This window comes from Callionymus lyra, chromosome 10, assembly GCF_982586985.1.
Source record: "Callionymus lyra chromosome 10, fCalLyr1.hap1.1, whole genome shotgun sequence".
NCBI lineage: Eukaryota > Metazoa > Chordata > Actinopteri > Syngnathiformes > Callionymidae > Callionymus > Callionymus lyra.
In genome coordinates this window covers 23,792,433-23,804,445 of record NC_141827.1, presented here as the reverse complement: position 1 = coordinate 23,804,445, position 12,013 = coordinate 23,792,433, and the positions used below count along the sequence as shown (strand labels likewise).

The window sequence follows — 12,013 nt, the reverse complement described above, 5'->3', positions numbered from 1 at the left end:
CCAGAGGCTGATGAGGAATTTTATTTTTGTAAAAATCTTTTTTCCGCGGTTTTTCTTTTACTTTGGTATTTAATTATTTTATTACTTGTACATCAAAAACTTTATTGATACTACATGGTCCCGGAAAAATATTTTTGTAAAGGTCGAGCTGATTCTGATTCTACTTCTACTAGTTTGAGTATAATTAACAAATGGCTGCTTACTTGGTCAATGGGTCCAACCATTGAGTCTAAAGATTTTATAGGACAAGCTTGCAGAAACAGTTCTAAGATAAAACAGCCGGTGTGCAGTTTAAGATGGCTGAATTAAACGTATGAAATCTTTTGATTGTATCGATCTAGTATTGCCTCATGGGGTTATGTAAAGACATAAACATATACTTTACATATTAAGGTTTGTCAAAATATTAATTTAAAAAAAATGTTGTGTATTTTTGGAGTAAATAGAGCACCACTGTATTTTATTCATAATAGAAATAAATTAAACTGCCGTCTCTGACCTGCTGCCTTTAGGCACTTTAGTGGTCATGGGGGAAAGTCCAACGCAAGAAAAGAACACCTTAAATAACAACTAGAACTGCTTGTCCACTGAACAATCTCATGAAATATTAGATACTTCTAACATGGTTTGGTTGAATTTAAAAAAAAGTATAATTAAACATGAATAATGAATGTGTTGCAGGAGGTTTCAGGGAAGACAACCTTGAAGAGAAACAAGAAGAGAGAGCAGATAGAACTTGAGATTAATATTTATGGGATGTCCGCTGTGTACACAAGACAAGACAACAACACCTGCTTATTGTCACATGGATAAAACTTCATTTATAAAACCTCCTACAGCGATGCGTGACCCTGTCAAAAGGCAGTAACACCTAAACTATTCTGCTAATAACTGTATAATTAAGCCACAAAATAAGAAGCTATCCAATTCATCCTGTTTGCATAAAGACTGGAGGCGAGATGAAGTTCAAATGGGAAGAAATATGAGCTGGAAAATAATGATGCCGTACAAGAGAACACAAGTCAGAATAACCTTGGCTGTTGTGTGAAAGATTTGACTTGTAATTTAAAATACGTTGATGTGTATATTGGAGTAAGACGGCACAACAAACATCTTCTTTTGCAGACATTTGCTTTGGAAGCAAATTTTTAATATATCAAAGTGTACTTGTGTCAGTTTGAGAAGAACAACATCTTCCAACTGAGGAAAGATGTTTACAGAAGTAAACATTCTTAATGCATCTCAACACGAAGAGTGGAGGCGGCAGAGAACTGATGATCATGTATCCTAGTGTGAGCAGCAACAGATGCAAAAAGGCAACACAGAGCGATTGCTTCTTGAAGAGCGAAAATATATTTAAATTGTCACAGTGACAGCCACGGACCACCAAATTTAACAACAGCGTGTGAAAATGAAGAGAGGAAGCAACAGGATGTAAAAGTGTCTCTTGACGGGGCTCAGCCTGATGAGGCGTTATAGGGGTCATATATTTTTAATGAGGTCTTGTCTGTATCCAACGCTGGAGTGATTGTCTAGTGAATCAATTTCTATATCCACTTACAGAAAAAATCTGTTCATTTACATTCACTTATGTGAAGGATCAGCCCGTCTTTGTAGCGGTTGTTTTTAAATAACAATCATTTAAATGCATTAGTCATGTTTACAGTTATTTTGAAAAACATCTACATTTACTTGTGTCGACTTTCCAAAACTCTCTGGCACAGATTAAAATTCATAACGTTTAGAAATATTGAAACTGTGATTTATATTGCGACACAAATAAGAACGTCTACATTTGATGCAACTTTTACACACAAACTACAGACATGTTTGCTGATGACATGATCTTTCACTACACTAGAACCTGCCCCGAACAATATTAAGTTGAACTCAAGCCAACTACAAACCCCAAGATTTACTTCCCTGACAGCTCGACGTCCATTACTACTGTAGTTGCGAAAATCATTCAAAGGTACCATCAATCGGGTTGAAAGATGTGATGCATTTCCTCTCATTTTTATTATTTTGTTAGGCTATATGAGGTCAGTAAGTTTTGTGTTATGGACAGAAAAAGAAATGTGTGTATGAGGTTAGGTTATCTATCTTATTATAATAATTATATTTAAATATATATATATATATATTTTTTTTAATTATAGCAAACGCTAACTTAATCCTTTATTTATTTATTTTTTAAGTGACTTTTCAACACGCTTCAAACGGATTAAAGTTTATATTGTATTAACTTTTATTTGAACCGATCAAGGTGAGATGCTAAATGCTAAGCTAGTCATCTTATTGATGCTACTTCGCTGAACCAATCAGAGCACGATGCTGAGCAGCATGCTTGGCCATCAGCCAATGACGTGCCACGTAACAGGCAAAAACAAAAGAAAATACTAGTTCAAAGAATCCCACCATTGAATTAAAATAAAGAATATTATAAAATAGTGCATCGTCTATAATACAAGATAATGTTTGATCTATTAGGTTGGCAAACAAAAAGAAAATAACAACAGGTGATCGCAACCATTTTATAAAGTTAATGAATTAAACAGTAGAAAAGATAACAAATTATCTCATTGTGTCTATTGCAAGTATTAGTGTATTTAGAGTAAAATACTATTAAGTATTTAATGCTAACATGGTTTGCTTTCTGGTAAGACGTTCCAGTCTGGAATTCTGCAGTCTAGACACAACAGAGGAAACAAAATAGTCGACAGAGGTTAATAAAATATATATATATAAGTGACAGAAAAGTTGTGTCGATAAAGAGAAAATACAGCACTTTTTTTTTTTAAAAGGTTTGACATTTCATTATAAGTGACAACATCATCTCGACACATTATTTTTTTTGATTATATATTATTATATTGTACACAAAACATGGACCTTTGTAATTTTAAACTTCGCCAGAAGACGTCCAAACGTGAGGTCTAAACAGTAGTAAAGTCAGAGAGAAGAGCTCAGGAGTGAATGGAGAGCATGAGAAAGAAACAGGGAGGATGTTGAGTCTGTTCTCTTCACAGGCGCCAGCAGCGGAAACAGAGCTTTAACCCATTTAATCGCGACTTAATAAGACGTTAGTGGACTTGTGTGGAGAAGAGACTCCAGAGAGACCAGAGTTGCTGAAAGAACTCCAGTGCAGCTCTTCTGGAAGAAGCTTCTTTTTTTTCTCCTGCTACTGACAGAGTGAACCAAACGAACCCACCTCGGTCCAGGTCCAGGTCCCGGCGCTGATGGTCACATATCCGGGCGGCGAGACGACAGCACGAGCCGCGGAGGTTATCCTGAAGTTGTCCCGTTAGAACTCACACTCAGACTGATAAGAAAAAAAAAAAAGCTTAGTGTGTGCGTGTGTGTATGTGTGAGTGTGTGTATGTGTGTGCAGAGCGACTCTGGGCTCTTCCACCAAGTCAGCCCGGGAGGGCGGGGCTGAGCGGGTGGGGTGGAGACTCGAGGCGCGGATTCAAGAGAGGCAGGGGCGCGCACGAGAGGGCTGAGGGCGGCGGGGCACCCCGTACCGAAAAAAAAGGGAGTGATTTTTGATACAGTTTTAAAACTTAAATACGCTGTTTTTACTTATCACGGTTGAAATAACAAAGTGGTAACACATACACAAGAGTAAGTAAGTTAGTAAGTAATTTTAATTTATAGAGCGCTTTTCTAGACCAGGGTCACAAAGCGCTTAAACCATCAAAAAATAAATAAATAAAATACTCCAAAAAATATATATACTAAAAAGATCACGATAACACAGAGAACAACACAGGAGTCCCAGAAAATCAGAGTTACGTTCTGAGAACCACCCTGAAGAAACAAAATTATGAACATGGATTCATTTCTCACTATTTAAATACATGTCAGGACTCACACTTTACACATTCTCCAGAATTTTAAGCTCTCGAAAACGTAACATTTTACCAAAATGTAAGTCTTAAAAGACAACTAAAGTGTTGATTAAAGTGTCTCTTAACAGTTCTTGGACTTCTATTGTACTCATCAGTATGTGACTGTTTGTACAAAACTCTCTTTTCATTTAAATATTTACATTAGAAAATGTGCTTAAGCCCCGCCCACTGAAAACGTTTCATTTTCCGGATATAGAAACTAGTTTACCATAACCACGCCTTCTCTGCTGTGATTGGTCCAGCATCAAGGTTTGTCCCCGCACGCCATCAAAACCCGGAAGTATCCAATTCCAAGGGACTCGTTATACAAACAAAGCATGGCCTGATTACAGCTGGCTGGAGGGGTGAAGCAATTATTATGTCATAATGGACTCCGCTCCCGTAACCTCTGGTTCGCTGAGATTTCAGACGGGGTACAACTTTATAACGAATAAGTTTAAAACATGGTCATGATGAGGGCAATTTTCCACACCCTCACAAAGTTTATGCACTCTCAAAAACTTGATATTTTCGTCTTTTTTATATAAAGAATCGACAATTCATTTATTTAGTAGTGAGTTCAGGGTTTTTACGTAGGTCAGTGAAGGTGTCATGAGACCGAGCGACTGACTCTAAATTGGAGGAAGTTTTCGTTTACAGTTTAGAACTTAGTTTAACATTGAATGAGACTCAAACGTATAAATGTTATGGTTTTAAATAAGGTTTTCAGTTATGCCTTTGTCATTAAATCAAGGGAGAAGAGGTTGAGTTTCTGGTCCTGAGAAAAGTTAAATGTTATAACTGTTAATCCCCCTGAAATCCATCAAAAATGAAATACTCTGTCCTAGTGTTGTACTACGTTAGAACACTCTCTCTCTCCATCTCGTCCGGGCCATAATAACGGTCTTGATGGATAATGGACTGTGATTATTTTTCCTCCCCTTTAATGATACGCATGGAATAAACCTTGGCTCGCCTGTTAACTCCTTCTCCATAAAGCTCAGTTGCTATTGTGTGTCGTAGCAGGTTATTGTGTATGTTATCTATGTCATTATTTTTTCTATCTTTTTCTTTCCTGTCTCAGTATTGGACCTGGAAGGGTATTTGGTCCCCACTGGGGTGATCTTTACTTCAAGGCTATTCCGAAATATTTCATCTGTGTCGACACAAAACAAAAAGGTTCATTTAGCCAACCGTCTTTAACCGGAAGTATTGTCTTTCTTTTCGCGGTTCAGTCCGTCTTAATTATCTCTGTGTTTATCCCTTTTCTCAAACATTCTTATCAAATTCCTTTCGTTTAACAGTTCAACTCTTATTGGTTTATTTAGGTATATCTTTTGAGTAGATTTGACCCAAACTCATGTTACTGTTACTTCAGAGAAAATTCCTTCTTTATCACAACAAAACACCTTTAAGATTCTCCTAATCAATGTTACAGAATTATATCATGTTTTTTTTTTTCTTTCTGTCCCCGGACCGGGGATGGTGACTACTTCTCTAAAGTGTATAAGTGGAAAGAAATGAATCCAAAGGTTGAATGACACTAACATAAAGGTAATTTAAGTACATTTTACTCAAATTAAATGTCTTCTTTAAGGTATTTTAAGATATTTCTACTTTTTTTGGATATTCCCATCACAGATTTTATGTCTTGGATCAATTTACTTTTCCTTTAAATGAGTTAACGTTTGCATCCTGCTTTTATGTGTAAAAGGTGTGAGTGTTTTGAAAGTAGGTCGACATCAATGGGTCGATGGAATAAAGCACTAGTTTAATTCCCCCATCGCGCCCCATCACTTCTTAACCCCAATCTCTCTGGCCCGTGGTATCTGGAATCGCGGGCAGGCTTTACATATTTCATGGATTGCTCCACTTTTCCTTTTTTTTTCCCAAGGAAACATGTTTGTTGCTTGTAAAATATAGCTCTGCGTGTAGATTGATGTGGAGTTGATTCTGAAGCCATTAAGCTCCTGCTGACAGTAATGTACTCGAGGTGATTCATTCCTTTGTGATGGTTATTGAAAGTCTGAAAGTTTCCGTCGTCAACTTTAATGACGAGGAACACGTTGAGCGGTGAATCAGCGGCGATGGCAGAAGACATCTGAGTCGACGCCATAAGGAGCTATTATGAATGTGCGGCACGACACAAGGCCTGTCCTGCTGCCCTCCATTGATCCTGCTTCCAAGATCCTCTCCTGGATCCTGGCTCTGTGCCTCCATGATGTGATGAGCTCCACCGCCTGTCCCCGTACATGGAGGATGTTTGTGTTTATGATGCTCTTTTTACAGTTTTTGGTCAATCCATTTCTTATAGTCGTACATCATTTCGTATTCCAGCTTTGTTCTGCACTTGGACGACTGTGGTTGATGGTATTGACCTTCCTGCTGCGGTTAACAGCACTCGGCCAAGAAACAAGCTTGCCAATAGCATAATGGACTTCTCACCGCAGGTCCTTAAATAATGAATGAATATCATAGTACAAAAAAATGTTGAAAAACCTACGACATATGTCTGATAAACACCATGGATATAACACGAGTATGTACCTGTCTCCAGATCCTTTAGGTCGGGGTGTATAGTCTAGAGACCTCTAGCGGTTGAATATTGTATCGCTTTTCTTTCTTTCTTTGGTTCAAAGAGTGGAACATGTGCTTCAATCTGTGACCACTTGAGAGACTCATGGAGATGCAAATCCAACAGTTGCTATTGTCATGTCTCTTTATAAGCTATTATAAATATCTGAATTAGTTTTAATTATATTTAAAGCATGTGGTGTTGAAGGGTAGTTGGACCTCACTAGTAAAATAATTTAACATATATATAAAATAAAGGCAGCATTTCTTGCTATATTATTTATTTGTATCTACCTGTGATTCTGTACTTAACAGAACTTTAAGGGATTTTTGTCATAAAAATATTTTAAAAGGCCTTTAAAAAAAACTTTTTGTGGGTGTCTGTAAGCCAAATAACTCTAAACTGATTTAACCAAAACTCCAGGAAATGGGAATAAATATAATTTAAATTCAGACATGTTTACTAAATTACCATCAGGATCCACAAAGAATTTGAGGATTTATGTTTGGAGTTCCCTTTTCCTCCTTGTGTCTTATGTGTGTACTAGAAAACTTTTGTAAACACAACACAGGAATTTATTCTGGTGGTATTACAGAATATAAAAAAATTATAATACGAAGGAAAACATATATATAAAAAAACACATAATAAATTTAAATAAAATAAGTGATATTTCCATATAAAGGCATATCAATAAATAATTAATAAAAATACAATGAAATACATTACATTTGATTAAACAATATTAACAACATTTCAAATGCCAAAAGGGTATGTTTTTATATTAAATAAAACACATATGCAGCAAGTTAATTGGTGAGGGAAATAAATCACATTACAATATAGGTATAACTTAGCTTTTAATTTTCAGTTTTATCTTTGCTTTTGTTTCTTAGAACCTCTCACTACAACTTCAGAAAGAACACTTTCTTGTCATCTTTGTATAAACATGAAGTAGTTAAGTCAAGTACATGGTAAATGTGAACCCTGTATTCCTGTCGGAGCCAGTACACGACAATATCATCCTGTTTCATCATTTGCCAAAAACCAAGCATTTTCTGAGGGAAACAATAAATGGATCACTCAGAGGTCTGAGGATTACCTCGGAGCCTCTGACAGTCACAGCCACTGCTCCTCTGCCAGCGCTGCGTCACCTTCTCTCATATTTTATTGGCGAAAGTAAATAGAATCTTCCGGCAGCCTTTCATTCTCTCTGGCATCCTGTTGACAGCTCTTGCATGGTGTGCCAGCGGTGGTTAATGTCCAAAACTGTAAATCTGCCTGAAAATAACAATAAAAAAAAGAGGCTTTTTGAGCAGCGAGAATTGCTTATCCTACCACAGTGAAGGCAAAAACCTGACTCCTTTTTTTTTTCCTGAACGTGGGAGTTGAAGCAGAGATTTGACGTTCAGTCTGTGCCAGGAGGGATGTTGTTGCAAAGCTGGAGCTACCTTGAGGTTTAGAGGTTGCAGACACTGACAGTGCACTTTTAAGGCTTTACAATTTTCATTTGGACGAATTACTTTGATGGAAAAAAACAAAAACTGCAGTGACAGTAAATCTTTGGTGTCCATTAAAAAGGGTTTATGGAAGAAATAGCAACAATTAAGTTGTGTTTGCCAAATAAAGTGAATTGTCTTTTGAATGCCTTTTGGATGACCTAGATTGCTGCATTATTGCCATTGCTAACAAAACTTAACTTGATGCAGTGTGTTTTAATAAATCCAGTCGAGGGATCAAAGTATTCATTTGAATAGTTTACACCAATAAAAAAGTTGTTTTATTGAGGGAGGAAAGCTAGCCATATGCTAAGCTCAGTTTATAGTTTATTGGTCACAAAATAATTTTAGAAATATCTAATAAGGCAAATAATTGACAGATCTGTATAAGGTGTTTCTTAAAAAAAAAAAAAAGGGATGCTATGATACACTATATATATTATTTCAAACATTACAAAGGTTTGAAAACGTTTTTAATGATTTTATATCCATTAATATTTTATATTTTAAAGAATGACAAACAACATTTATCTCTTGAGACATCGATATCAGGGGTGGGTGTGGAAATAATCTGCATTTTTTTAGTACTTTAATAATATTGATACAATTTTTACAAATTATTTTTTCTTTTAAATTATGGCCTCACCGTCCAAGAGCGCAAGTTTACTTTCCTAAGAAAGAGGATAGCGACACTTAGCGGCTACAGTTGAAATTACAGAAGACTTTGAATCAACTTCATTATAATCACGAGGAAAAAGTCAGTTTAGATTTAATTTTAGATTCATAACTTGACATTATTTGAGTAGAAAAAAATAGAGATATTAAAACTCTCTTTGGTAAAAAAAACAAACAAAAAAAACAACCCATACGTGGTTATGAACCCTTTTTTTCTTAGAATAATCTTAAACCTCAGAATTCTACCAAAACAAATAAACAAGAGGCAAATCTCAGCAACTATTAATTTTGATGCTTTTGAAAAATCCTTTTAGAGCCACTCAGAACGGACTTTAAAAATAGTCAGCAACTAATGGACATCAGCTTTTGTAAGCATCTGAGTCAGAGAACCCAAGAGCTTTTGACAGAATGGTACCAAAAAACCTTAGAAGCACAAAAATATGTATTGATCAATGCTCTCACAAAGACCCTCATCTCTGTGTGAGATCATCTCTGGTCATTCGTCATCGGAACCCGTGCTGCTGAGCTCACAACCCAGCTCTGATATTAGTCGCCGTCATCAAGTTTAATCCCAAAGAAGGATTTTGAGTCATTGCTGTTTAAAATTAGCTCAATCAATGGTGTCCATTGTTAGCAGCTTACTCAATGCAAAGCTCTTTCTCGGAAAACAAGAAGTATCTGAATCCTGATGAATAGACTGTGTGCAGTCATTCTACAACGATGAAGAGATGAATGTCATGAACATGAAAATAAGTCTTTTTTATTTATTTTTATTTATATATTTACTATTATATTTATTTTTACACATTAAGATGAGGTTCAATGATGTTCATATATACGACCGAGTCTTTCCTGCTTTTACTTAAACACAAATAAAATCATAGCTTAATCGATCTTCAGACATTTTCCTAACAAACTATTTACATCATGTTGTAAATACATTCTCATTGAACAGATTTATTTAACAGAACATATTTTGGTAGACCACATTGAAAAAAACATGTGGAAAGTGAAGACAGCACTGATTTTGTTGGCAATATTGAAATAAAAAGGACTTTTTTCGTGAGTGAAACAACATGTTTATGTAGAAAGGTATGTCTTGTACAAATAAATTGTAAACAAAATCACAGAGTAGCAGTTCAAAGATCTCTTTAAGGATGATGTTTTGATTGGAAACAGTTGTGAACACATTCAATGGATAAATATTCAACAATGTATTTTTAAAATGATGGAAAAGGGTCACAAAATACACCAATGAACCTAAATTAATGGTATTAAAATAATATAACAATATTATATATTGCTATATTTATTGTGATTAATGTATTATATATACATATATATATATATATATATATATATATATATTATTTTTGTTTTATTAATATATATATATAGAAATAAAACTAATAATAAAAATAATGTGTTATTTATTTTAAAATAAAATCTGTTTAATTGGATTTAACTTTAAATCAAACTTAAATTACATTTGCAAGAAAGTATTGTGATCTGTGTATGTTTGACTATATTATGTACTAATTATGTCTGTTTTCTACATATTTTGTGTTAGTAGCTTGTTTAGATTTATTTAGACTCAAAGTTGTTATGTATCTTTGCACTATTCCTAGACTAGACCTAGTAGAATCACATCCCATTGTGCTACCTTAATCAATAACATGTTCACCAATGATATTGAAAATAATACAGTGAGCGGACTATTAATAAATGACATCAGTACCACCTACCAGCACTTATAACGTATAAAAACAACCACCAGAGAAATCAGAAGAGGAACATTTCTAAAAAGGTATATAATGGAAGTGATAGTAATGTTGCATATGAAACGTTTTTAATAATATTCACGGCGTTAAATTATTAAAAAAAATACGAATAAAACAATACTGCAGAAAACAAAAAAAAAGACAAAGATCGACCATGTTGCACAAAGGGATTACAAAATTCCTGTAAAAAGAAAAATACATTATGTAAATAATTCATAAAGAAAATAACTAAAGAGGCAGAAAATAAATATAAAAAATATAAATAATAATAATAATAATAAATAATACAAATATTATAAGGGTGTGTAGGAAGGAATACTACAGTAAAATATTATATAGTAACAAAAACAATATTAAAGGAATTTGGGACACATTAAACAATCTAATTAAAAATGGTGCCAAACAACAGAGCTATCCTACACATTTCATTGAAGACAATATTAAAAAGGAAAATATGGATGATGTGGTCAAAGCTTTAAATACATTTTTTGTGAATGTTGGACCAAACCTGGCAGGAAAAAATCCTGATGCATTGTTACTTGAGGATTGGAATGATACATTTATAGTGAAAACAAGTTCCTCACAGCAGTGGATAGAGAAGAGATAATAGATATCGTAAATACATCCAAACCAAAAACATCTACTGATTCAAATAAAATTGATATGAGAATTGTAAAAAAAAAAGGTAATTGAGGGGATTTCAGAACATACATCTTATCATTCCAAACCGGTAAATTTCCTAACAAAATGAAAACAGCTAAAGTTATGCCGCTATATGAAGCTGGGGATAGACACCACTTCACAAATTACAGGCCTATTTCTTTACAGCCACAATTCTCCAAAATCCTAGAAAAAACGATTCAACAACAGATAAGATAATTTGATCAACAAACATAAATTACTTTCAGACAGACATGTGGATGTAGAGCACATAGTTCACTAGCATTAATAGAATCAATTGAGGAGATCACAAAGGCAAAAGATCACAACAAAGTTTCAAAAATATCAAAATAAGTTTTATTTGCAGATGACACCAACATTTACATGAACTGCTGGGGAAGATCACAACGGGAAACTGAAAATGTGGTTTTAAACATGATTAAACATAAGTAAAACTAAATTCATGTTATTCAGCAATTGCTATTCAAGTACACAATTACAGATAAAAGTAGACGGAGTGGATATTGAAAGAGTTAATGAAAATAAGTTTCTTAATGTAATCATTGATGATAACATAAACTGGAAGTCTCATATAAAACGTATAAAAAACAAACTCTCAAGATGCATTTCCGTTCTGAACAAAGCAAAACACATTCTGGAACACAAATCACTGCACATTCTTTACTGTTCAATTCTTCTATATATTCATATATTCATTACTGTGCAGAGGTCTGGGGAAATAGTTACAAAATAAACCCCTTAAAATTCATCGACCTGGTTCACTACTAAACAGCACAAACCACGTACAAACAATCTACTGCCTTAAAACATTCAAAAATATTTTTTTAATAGAGAAAACATCAGTACAACGTTAAAAAGTTTTTGTGTTTCTGTTTGTGGAGTGAGGTTGTGGAACAGACTGGATGAGGAGCT

General features: G+C 34.4%; 1 protein-coding gene and 1 pseudogene across 1 annotated transcript in view; one reads left to right on the top strand and one right to left on the bottom strand.

Moving 5' to 3' along the window:
* The window catches only part of ppp1r16b (protein phosphatase 1, regulatory subunit 16B), an 88,810-nt gene extending 85,442 nt beyond the window's left edge, over positions 1–3,368 (bottom strand). The window contains exon 1 of the mRNA XM_087801861.1: positions 3,212–3,368. The gene's annotated coding sequence lies outside the window, so the exon portion shown is untranslated. The remainder of the gene's footprint in view (positions 1–3,211) is intronic.
* Positions 3,369–6,017: 2,649 nt separating this feature from the next.
* Positions 6,018–11,299, top strand: LOC148071008 (uncharacterized; annotated as a pseudogene).
* Positions 11,300–12,013: the final 714 nt, after the last annotated feature.